Below are 10,005 nucleotides of genomic sequence, written 5' to 3' on the forward strand. Positions count from 1 at the left end.
ATTTGAGTAAAAGTGTTATTACCATTTTTCTTTTACTGTATAGCTTAAGGCGTTAATTGGTAAGCCTGGTAAAGTTTTTATGATTCATATTGGTTCCATACTGTCAGCCAGTATTAGTAATATTTTGTATCTGTAATAATATTATATCTTGCATTAACTGAGCATTATCCGGTTTACTCATTTTATCAGGGCTGACTTAGATAAATTTGCTCTTGCTAAATTCGTGTCAATAGAGGCTATTGCAGTTAACCATATATGTAACCTTTTTTGCCAATTCATTATCCTTATGAGTCCTGAATGTTTAGTTGTTAGTTTGAGCATTAAACTTTAACTTGTAATTTTACCTAAGTCTTGTTTTGAACCTGGAACTTTGCGGGACAGTAGTGATTTTACTCACTTGAAGTGTTCATTATCTCTCTCTGTTCCGTAACAATATATATATATATCCATTGCCAGACGCCATGTATTCCAAATGGGGTGGCCAAGGGCTTAGAGTTTATTGTTTTACATGGAGGGGCACTAATCCTCCACCAACCCCACTTGACGTAGGGATGCCAACAGCATCTGGTGTTCCCAGGCGGTCACCCATCCAAGTACTAACCAGACCCAACGTTGCTTAACTTCGCTGATCGGATGGGAAGCGGTGTCCTCAACATGGCCGTTATATATATATATATATATATATATATATATATATATATATATATAGAGAGAGAGAGAGAGAGAGAGAGAGAGAGAGAGAGAGATATTTGTATATATATATATATATATATATATATATATATATATATATATATATAGATAGATAGATAGATATGAATATATATATATATATATATATATATATATATATATATATATATATATATAGATAGATAGATAGATAGATATATTATATATATATATATAGATAGATAGATAGATAGAGATAGATATATATAAATATATTTATATTTATAAACATATATCTATATCTATCTATCTCTATCTATCTATCTATCTATCTATCTATCTATCTATATATATATATAGATAGATAGATAGATAGATAGATATAGATATATGTTTATAAATATAAATATATTTATAGATATGTATATATATAGATATATATATATATATATATATATATATATATATATATATATATATATATATATATATATATTCACTCTCATCTTAAATGTCATGACTAACCGCCTAGCCCCGGGCTTCTACGCTCCTCATTGGGCAACATAGGAGTGGATGATGCATATATATATATATATATATATATATATATATATATATATATATATATATATATATATATATATATATATATATATGTGTGTGTGTGTGTGTGTGTGTGTGTGTGTACGTATATTTATACATATATATAATATCGCTCTCTCTCTCTCTCTCTCTCTCTCTCTCTCTCTCTCTCTCTCTCTCTCTCTCTCTCTCTATATATATATATATATATATATATATATATATTTATATATATATGGATTTGGAGAAGCATATGACAGGGTGTGTAGACAAGGATTATGGAAAGTATTAAGAATATATGGAGTAGATAGTATGTTGTTGAATGCTGTGAAGAGTATGTATGATGGTGCTAAGGCTGCAGTGCGTGTTGATGGTGAACTGAGTGAATTTTTCTCTTTGAAGGTTGGGTTGAAACAGGGATGTGTCATGTCTCCATGGTTGTTCAATCTGTACATGGATGGGGTAATAAAAGAGGTACAAGGTAGGGTAGTGGATGTTGGAGTCGCCCTGGTGAGAGAGGATAGTGTTTGGAAACTCCCTGTACTGTTGTCTGCAGATGATACTGTGTTGTTAAGTGAAGACGAAGGGGAGCTGCAAGGCTTGGTGGATGAGTCTGGGAGAGTGTGTAAGAAACGGAGTCTAAAGGTGAATGTAGGGAAGAATAAAGTGATGGTCTTTGAGAGAGGTGAAGTTAGTGAATGTACAGCGAGGTTGGATGGTGAGGAATTGGAAAATGTGAGTACGTTTAAGTACTTGGGTAATGTGATGAGTAAGGATGGAAGTTTGGGGGGTCAAGTGCTTGAAAGGGTACAGCAGGGAAGAAGGGTTGCTGGTTCCTTGAAAGCAGTGATAAGAAACAGGGAAGTGAGCATGGAAGTGAAAAAGTTACTACATGATAATATTGTGATACCAACTCTAACGTTTGGAAGTGAAGCTTGGACGTTGTTGGAAGGGCACAAGTCAAGAGTGAGAGCAGTGGAAATGAGTTATTTAAGAGGAGCCTGTGGAGTTACATGGAGAGACAGGCTGACAAATGAGGATATAAAGGAGCGTTGTGGTGTTGATGTGGATGTGATAGGAAGCGTTAGGAGGAATACACTGAGGTGGTTTGGCCATGTGGAGAGGATGGATTGTGAAAGACTGACGAAGAGAGTGTATGTGAGTGAGGTGGAGGGGGGGAGATGGAGGGGGAGGCCGAGGATGAGATGGAGGGATGGGGCGGAGAGGTATATGAGACAGGGGTGTGTGAGTTGGGAGCGGGGCAGTGAAATGGTGGGGTACAAGGCGATGTGGAGGCGATTTGTTTGTGGCCACCCCGAACGGGATTGAAGCGTCTGGCAATAGATAGATAGAACAAGGTCTCCAGCTCCTACATTTCTTTCACCTGGTCTTCATCTGCCACTCTTTTCTTTCTGAGATTTCCACATTTTTTTTCGCTCTAACTGTCTCACTTTTTCATTATCCATGTCACTCCTCTTAGCTTAACCAAGCATATCACATCATGTGATTAGATAGACCTCCACATTGTCCTTTCATGGCCCTCGTCGCCAACACTCTCAGGCATCGCTCTCGCTATGAACACGTAATCAGTGAGGCTCCTTTCATACTCGCTATTCCCTCTTTACGCTTTCGCGCACGGTAAGTTTCGGTCAGTTTTCTGGCTCACGATTTTATTCCACTCCCCCTCTCCGCCAGCCCCCCCGCGCGCCTATGAAAGCAGGTATTCTCGCCTTGTTTTCGCCACCCACCGAGTAAATCTCATAAAACTACATTTCATTCACTCTCACACAATACCTTTTATTGAGACTAGCATTACGCAAATGATTCAATCCATTTCTCTACGAACACTCGCTTTACTATATACGTATATTTCAAACAAAACCATACGTAATCTATCACTGTCTGAGAATGGTGCAATACAGTTCGTTCAAGTATGTGGCTGTGTGGCGTATTTGACGCCACTCATTCTTCCACTTTGTTTGCAGTAACTCAGGCAGTGCACACAATATAGTTCTCTATGAACGTATACAGCATTTCACACTAAACCATACGCTGTATATCACTATCACAATGATTCCAGGCACTATACCTATCACAATATAAACACATGCTTCACTATATAGGTAAAATACTCTCATCATTTGGGGCAGGGTGATGCAGAGCAGCAAACTCTGCTATAGAGAACAAACTGCCAAGGCCTAACGGCTGATAACGGGCCCCAATGCTTTATGAACAATATATGTATGTTCCATAGACACAATCACTTCACAAACTATTCACAAACTCTGTACAATAATGATATTTCAAACCTGGCTTCTTCCTTGGGCGGGACGGGGAAAATGGAAGAAGTTTAAGGGACAAGGGAGGGAGTGCTTCCCTTCTGCCTGGCTGGTGGTGAGAGACTGTGGAATACTAATTCGTTATACCCCATGCCAGGGCCACCAGGGTTGTTAAGTGCTTACTTTGGAGGCTAGACTGGCCTGCTAGGAAACACTAAATTTTGATGCGAATCGACCGAAAACATTTTTTTGGGTGAATATTTTTCTGGTTTAGAACGTGATTCGCATCTTCGTGTTTTCACCACGACAAACCCACAGAATGCAAATCGCGTCTTCGTGTGCCGATGGGTTTATTCTGTATATCTGTGTGCATCATTGTTCTTAAAACATGTATTACAAATGCATAAAATCTTTCCTCACATGTTCTTTAGTTGCATTCCACTGTCATTCTTCCCTAGGCCCTCAATATTGACCCAAGAAATCATCTACGGGACCAGTTTCACCTCTCCAGCTCATGTCACCTATCACAAACACTGCATAACTCCTGGGCATGTCTTCTGTTACTCCATCCAATCGATCCTGAAACATGTGTTTTTCTGCCTCAGCCCTCTCATAGAAAAGCACACTCACTGACCACTGCTATTTTCAACTTCTAGACTGGAAACTGACATTCATACATCTAGAGCCAACACTTTTATAATATTCATAACCCTTTGCTACTGGACACTCATCATGATCTCACAAAAGGAATGCAAGGTAGGGCCCTGCTGTGGGGGGTCACCTTGACGTGGTGGAGGGACTTGAAGCGTGGCTGGCTGTGCCACCTACACTGGAGGCATGCCTACCTTTGTTGGGTTCGGCATTTGTCGGCCACATGGACCAAGCACTCCCTGCACCAGTGGTGAAGGAGGCCTGCTGGTGATGTTAGTCCTGACCATTGCCATCTAGAACGGGACTGTTGCCTCCCCAGGTGTTTGCCGTGCGTGGCAAACCGTAATGCTGGGAGACGGGAGTCCTGGAGGTTGAGTGATGCCGCACGATGTGCCCTGCAGCTAGCAATACACCTATTTGATCCCTTATTCTGGTTAGATGGGTGGCCTGGTTGGGCCCGAGCAGGTCAATTGGCTGGTCATGCATTGGCTAGGGTCAAGTGGGCACTGGAGGGCCTGGTGGCTCCTACTGTCCTGGAGTCACCCTTGCCCAGGTTCCCCAGTGGTTACCCATGTATACTCTCCTGCTGCCTCTGGGGTCACCAGTGGTGTTGTCCCTGACATACGACCTCCCCTTGTTGGGCTCCATGGTGCATGGAGGGGTGGGGGAATGAAGTTATTTATGGTCTTATTATGGCTGAATTTTCCCCAAATTCTGGTACTCGTGTGGCAGGTAGCCGGGCCCACGAGTCTCTAACAACCAGCCACGTCATTGCTCATACCGACCCTGTACCATGTAAGGGCAATAAGGGGAAGGAGCACTTTCAAGGGAGTGGCACTCAGCCCTCCAAGAAAGTTGTCTCACCCTTCATTGAGACAATGCCTGGCTTATTTGTACCTGACCACTATAGGAAATTCCTGGTTTTGAAGTTGACTGATGGTTCCTCTTTCAGGGACCAAAACACATTTAAGGTTCACCGTGACCTGGTTAAGGCTTGTGGGTCATCCCCAAAGGTTGTTCCACAGGCAGATGGGTCACTCCTTCTAGAGGCCAAAACTGTCCGCATCCATTCCATCAAATGTTTAGCTTCCTGCAATGTCACATGCACTGGTTATTCCACCCTGAACCAGACTTGGTGTGTTGTCTTCTCCAAGGAGTTCCTTAGGTACTCAGGGGAGGAGCTCCTGGACAGACTGAAAGACCAGGGAATAGTGGAGAGGATAAAGAAAAAGGTAAATGGGATATTGACAGACACACCATCACTAATTGTCACCTTTGATTGGTTGACATTGCCTGATGTCTTAGAGGCAGCTTACTACCACCTTCGGGTTACGGCATATGTGCCAAGACCTAGGCGGTGCTTTCGTTGCCAGAGATCTGGGCATGTCAGCAGGTCTTGTCGTAGGAATATGCAAGGTCTCCCACAGGTGTGTGTAAATTGTGGTGGTAATTCACATGGTGGGATGGACTGCCCAAATCCCCCCTTGTGTATCAACTGCCACGGTGCTCACCCAGCTTCATCAACACAGTGTGACCGGTACAAGTTTGAGAATGAAGTTATGTCAGTTCGAACTCGTGAGAAGATTCCTTTTGCAGAGGCTAAAGAAAGGGTCAGAGGGATGTTTGTCTGCCCTGGGGTCATCTTTGCTTCAGCTCTTTCACGTCATAAGGAGGCCCCACAGTACAAGACAAGACTTCATGCTGCCCCACCTGCTTCACAGGCTAATCAGTCATCACATATGTCCCAGTTGGGGGATGCTACTGTGACAGTAACACATGGAAGAGGTCCCATTCCAGTATCCACTCCTTCAACTCGTGATATGCAGAATGTTGTTCCCATGGTTAGCATTGTTTGTGAGAATGATGTTTGCCCAACTGCTACTCCAATTGTTTCTGCCGCTACTTCGGTGGCTGATGGCTTGCACACTTCTATGGTGGTGGCAGATGTTGATGTTGACCAAACTTCTTCTTCTGTCTTACCTAGTATGCCCGAGGCTCCATCTGTACCTGGCAAATGTCATCGTTGTTTGTCAGAGTCCTCTGAACATGAAGACCAGTCTCTGTTGTTGACCCATCTGTCAACACCTCTACTATTCCCTCTGCCCAGCAGGCTAAGGGATTTAGCCAAGTGACATTTGAAGCTGATGGTTCACCTCTGGTCCTGTCCCCACCTGGAGATGATGTTGGACAGCTTGTTGGTGCTTCAGATCGGGATGGCGTTCTCATATGATTCGAGCCCTGTGGACTCAACTTTCACATCTGGGGCTTCTGGTGGGGGCACTGGCCGTCCTACATCTCCAAACCTTCCAAACAAACTGGTATGCCCACTCCTTCTTGGAGTGTTGTCAAACTTACTTCCTCGTCCTCACGTCCTCACGATGTAAGACAGAGGTTGCGGGTTTCTGGTGCTGGGCAGGCTCCTCCAAAGGGCTTTTGTAAGCATCAATCCAAACCCACTCACTTGTCAGGTGTACAGTCCCGCACTTAATCATCATACCCCTACAATGGATTCTATGATCCAGTGGAACTGTTGGGGTTTACGTGCTAACTATGAGGAACTGTGCCATCTTGTTTCTCAATTTACTCCTCTGTGCATGTGCGTCCAGGAGACCATGGTAGGTGATGCTGTTCCTTCCGGTCCTTCTGGCTACCATGCTTTTTATTCTGATCCTGTGCTGGGCCAAGGTCGTCATGGAGGTGCTGTAATCTTCCTTCGCCAGGATATTCCATACAGGCATCTGGATATCTCCACTCCCCTGCAGGCCAGATGTTTTTACGTTGGCAGTATAGAGTTTGCAGTCTGTATCTTCCCTTTAGTGCTAATGTTGACAGGGTGGATCTGGAACACCTTTTTCGTGGCCTTCCTTCTTCCTTTCTGTTACTAGGAGATATGAATGGTCACCATCCACTATGGGGAAACAATGAGGCCAACCCTCGAGGTGTCATGCTGGCCTCTTTAGTGGAAGATGAGGAGTTGGGCATTTTCATTGCTGATAAAATGACATATTTCCATAGCCAGACTGGAATTTTTACTGCCATTGATTTGTCTTTATGCTCAGCTGATGCAGTTTTAGATTTTACCAGGGATGTGTTGCCAGACCTGTATGGCAGCAACCATTTTCCATTTCTTTTAACTGCTAGTGCAGGTGGACCTCAGTCACGTCTTCCTCACTGGATTCTGGATAAGGCTGACTGGCCACGTTTCAGGAAATTAAGTTCCACTTCCTTTTCTGTCAATGAATTTGGTTGTCTTACTGAGGCAGTGTCGCATTTCAGTGACTTGTTGCACTCAGCAGCCCTTTTGTCTATTCCCAGAATGAGGGGTCAATTTCCTAAATGTCCAGTTCCTTTGTGGAACCCTGAGTGCAGTTCAACAGTGAGAGCTAAACGAGTCGCCTTCTCTCGACTTCGTCACTGTGGAGATCCTCAGTGTTTGGTGGCATTTCGGAGGGCATGTGCTCATATGAGGGGGGTTTTAAAGGAAGCCAGGCATTCATCCTGGAAGGGTTATGTTTCCTCCATCAATTCAAGGACTTCCATCACCCAGGTGTGGAACCGGATAAGGAAAATTTCAGGGAAATTTACTGTTCCAACTCCTCCCGTTTTATCTGCAGATGTAGAACTGTGGCTGATCCTTTTGCTGTTACAAAGTTGCTGGTTGATCATTTTGCCAGTGTTTTAAAGAAGAATGTAGATACGCCGTCGGCTTGCCACTGTCGGTGCCTAGAGTCTCGTGGTCTCAGTTTTGCCTCTGCTGGGGGAGAGCCTTACAATGTGCCATTTTAAATTTTTGAACTCCGGGCAGCTCTGTCACAGTGCCATGATTCCTCTCCTGGTTATGATGATATTCCTTATGCCTTTCTTCGTCACCTGTCTGATGAGTCCATTTTGTTTTTGCATTCACTGTTTAATAAGATCTAGTGTTCTGGGGAGTTTCCAGCTTGGGGTGTTGCTGTGATTATCCACATCTCAAAACCAGGTAAGGACCACCTACAGGCAACGAATTATCGGCCTGTTTCTTTAACTCCATGTTTATGTAAAGTTCTGGAAAAGATGGTCAATGTTAGGCTCGTGGGGTTTTTGGAGAAAGGTGACTTCTTATCCCCTGTCCAGTATGGTTTTCAAAAAATGAAATCTACTTCTGATGCACTGCTGTCCTTGGAATCTTCTGTCTGTGAGGCTTTCTCCACTAACCAACACCAGGTCACGGTCTTCTTCGATCTGGAGAAGGCATATGACACTGCCTGGCTTCATGGCATTTTACTTTCTCTTCATGAGTTTGGTCTTCATGGGCATTTGCCTATTTTTATCCAACAGTTTTTATCTAACCGTTTTTTAAGGGTCAGAATGGGAGGAGTGCTTTCTCATGCCCGTGCACTAGAAGATGGAGTACCACAAGGATGTATCCTTAGTGTTACTCTGTTTGCTATATCCATTAACAGTGTGGTCAGTGTACATCCTGGTGGTGTACAAGGATCACTATATGTTAGTGACCTCTCAGTTTCCTTTGCCGCTTCTAGAATGTCTCTGATAGAGAAAAAGTTGCTGATGGCTCTTAATTCCGTTTTTCTTCAATGAAGACAGTGGCTATGCATTTTTGTCGTCTTCGAAGGGTTCACCCAGACCCTGGCTTGTATCTCTATGGTCGGAAAGTATCTTGTGGGGAAGAGGCGCGGTTTCTGGGTCCTCTGTTTGATAGACAACTAACCTGGGTTCCTCATATTCATTCTATTAAGGCGGCATGTCTAAAAGCTTTGAGTTTTTTTAAGGTTTTGGCTCATACCTCTTGTGGTGCTGACCATCAGACCCTCCTCCCCTTGCATAGGTCTCTTATTCTTTCTAAACTTGAATATGGGTGTGAGGTCTATTCCTCTGCAACAGATGCCCGTCTCCGGTTGTTAAATTCTGTGCATCAGGCTGGTGTACGTCTGGCAACCGGGGCATTCAGATCATTCCCAATTTCAAGCCTGTTGGTGGATGCTGGTGTACTCCCCTTAGACTTGCGATGCCAGTTGCTAATGATGAGGTGTTGGTATCATTTTCACCGCATTCCAGACTCATTTTCTTGTGTCATCGTCTCCCACGATTCCCGATCTTCTGTTTATGACACCCGTCCTAGTTTCCTGAAGCTTTTTGGTTACAAGGTCCGGTCTGTTATGTTAGCCCTCTCTGTTCTGAGCCTAGCAGTTTGTCCACATCGGACCCCAAGGGTGGGTTCTTGGCTACTCCCTCATGTGACATTTTGTAGGTCCGTTGTTGAAAAAAGGGCTTGCTTCCCTCTCAGGTGTCCCTCTCTCTCATCTTGGAACATGCCTCCACTCATGAGGGTTCTGTCCCCGTCTATACTGACGGATCTAAGATTGATACTGGAGTAGGTTTTGGTGTAGTCTTCCCTTCCTTTAGTAGGGGCGGTAGCCTACTTGGCATTACTTCAGTGTATATGGTGGAACTGACTGCAATTTTATTTGCTCTTAAAATCGTTTTTACTCTCCCCCAATCCGTTTTTGTGATTTTTAGTGACTCACGTAGTGCTCTGTCTGCACTGGAGTCTTTTAATGCATCCCATCCATTGGGTTTATCAATTTTAGAGTGTTTTTTGCTTATTAGCCGTCGTGGCTGCCATGTATACTTCTGTTCAGTTCCCACACATGTTGGTGTGGTGGGCAATGATAGGGCAGATACATTAGCTAAAGCTGCGTCTTCCTAACAGCCCCCAACTGACTACCCGCTTTCTGCTTCTGATGTAACACCTCACTTGCGGTGCACAATTCGTATGTCTTGGCAGAGACACTGGGATGGTGTTACTCATAATAAGCTGAAA

General features: G+C 43.8%; 1 pseudogene; it reads right to left on the reverse strand.

Moving 5' to 3' along the window:
• Positions 1 to 552: 552 nt before the first annotated feature.
• Positions 553 to 666, reverse strand: LOC145416905 (5S ribosomal RNA; annotated as a pseudogene).
• Between the last annotated feature and the right edge of the window lie 9,339 nt (positions 667 to 10,005).

This window comes from Coenobita brevimanus, chromosome 13, assembly GCF_032717465.1.
Source record: "Coenobita brevimanus isolate Jiangsu-jjx chromosome 13, ASM3271746v2, whole genome shotgun sequence".
Taxonomy (NCBI): domain Eukaryota; kingdom Metazoa; phylum Arthropoda; class Malacostraca; order Decapoda; family Coenobitidae; genus Coenobita; species Coenobita brevimanus.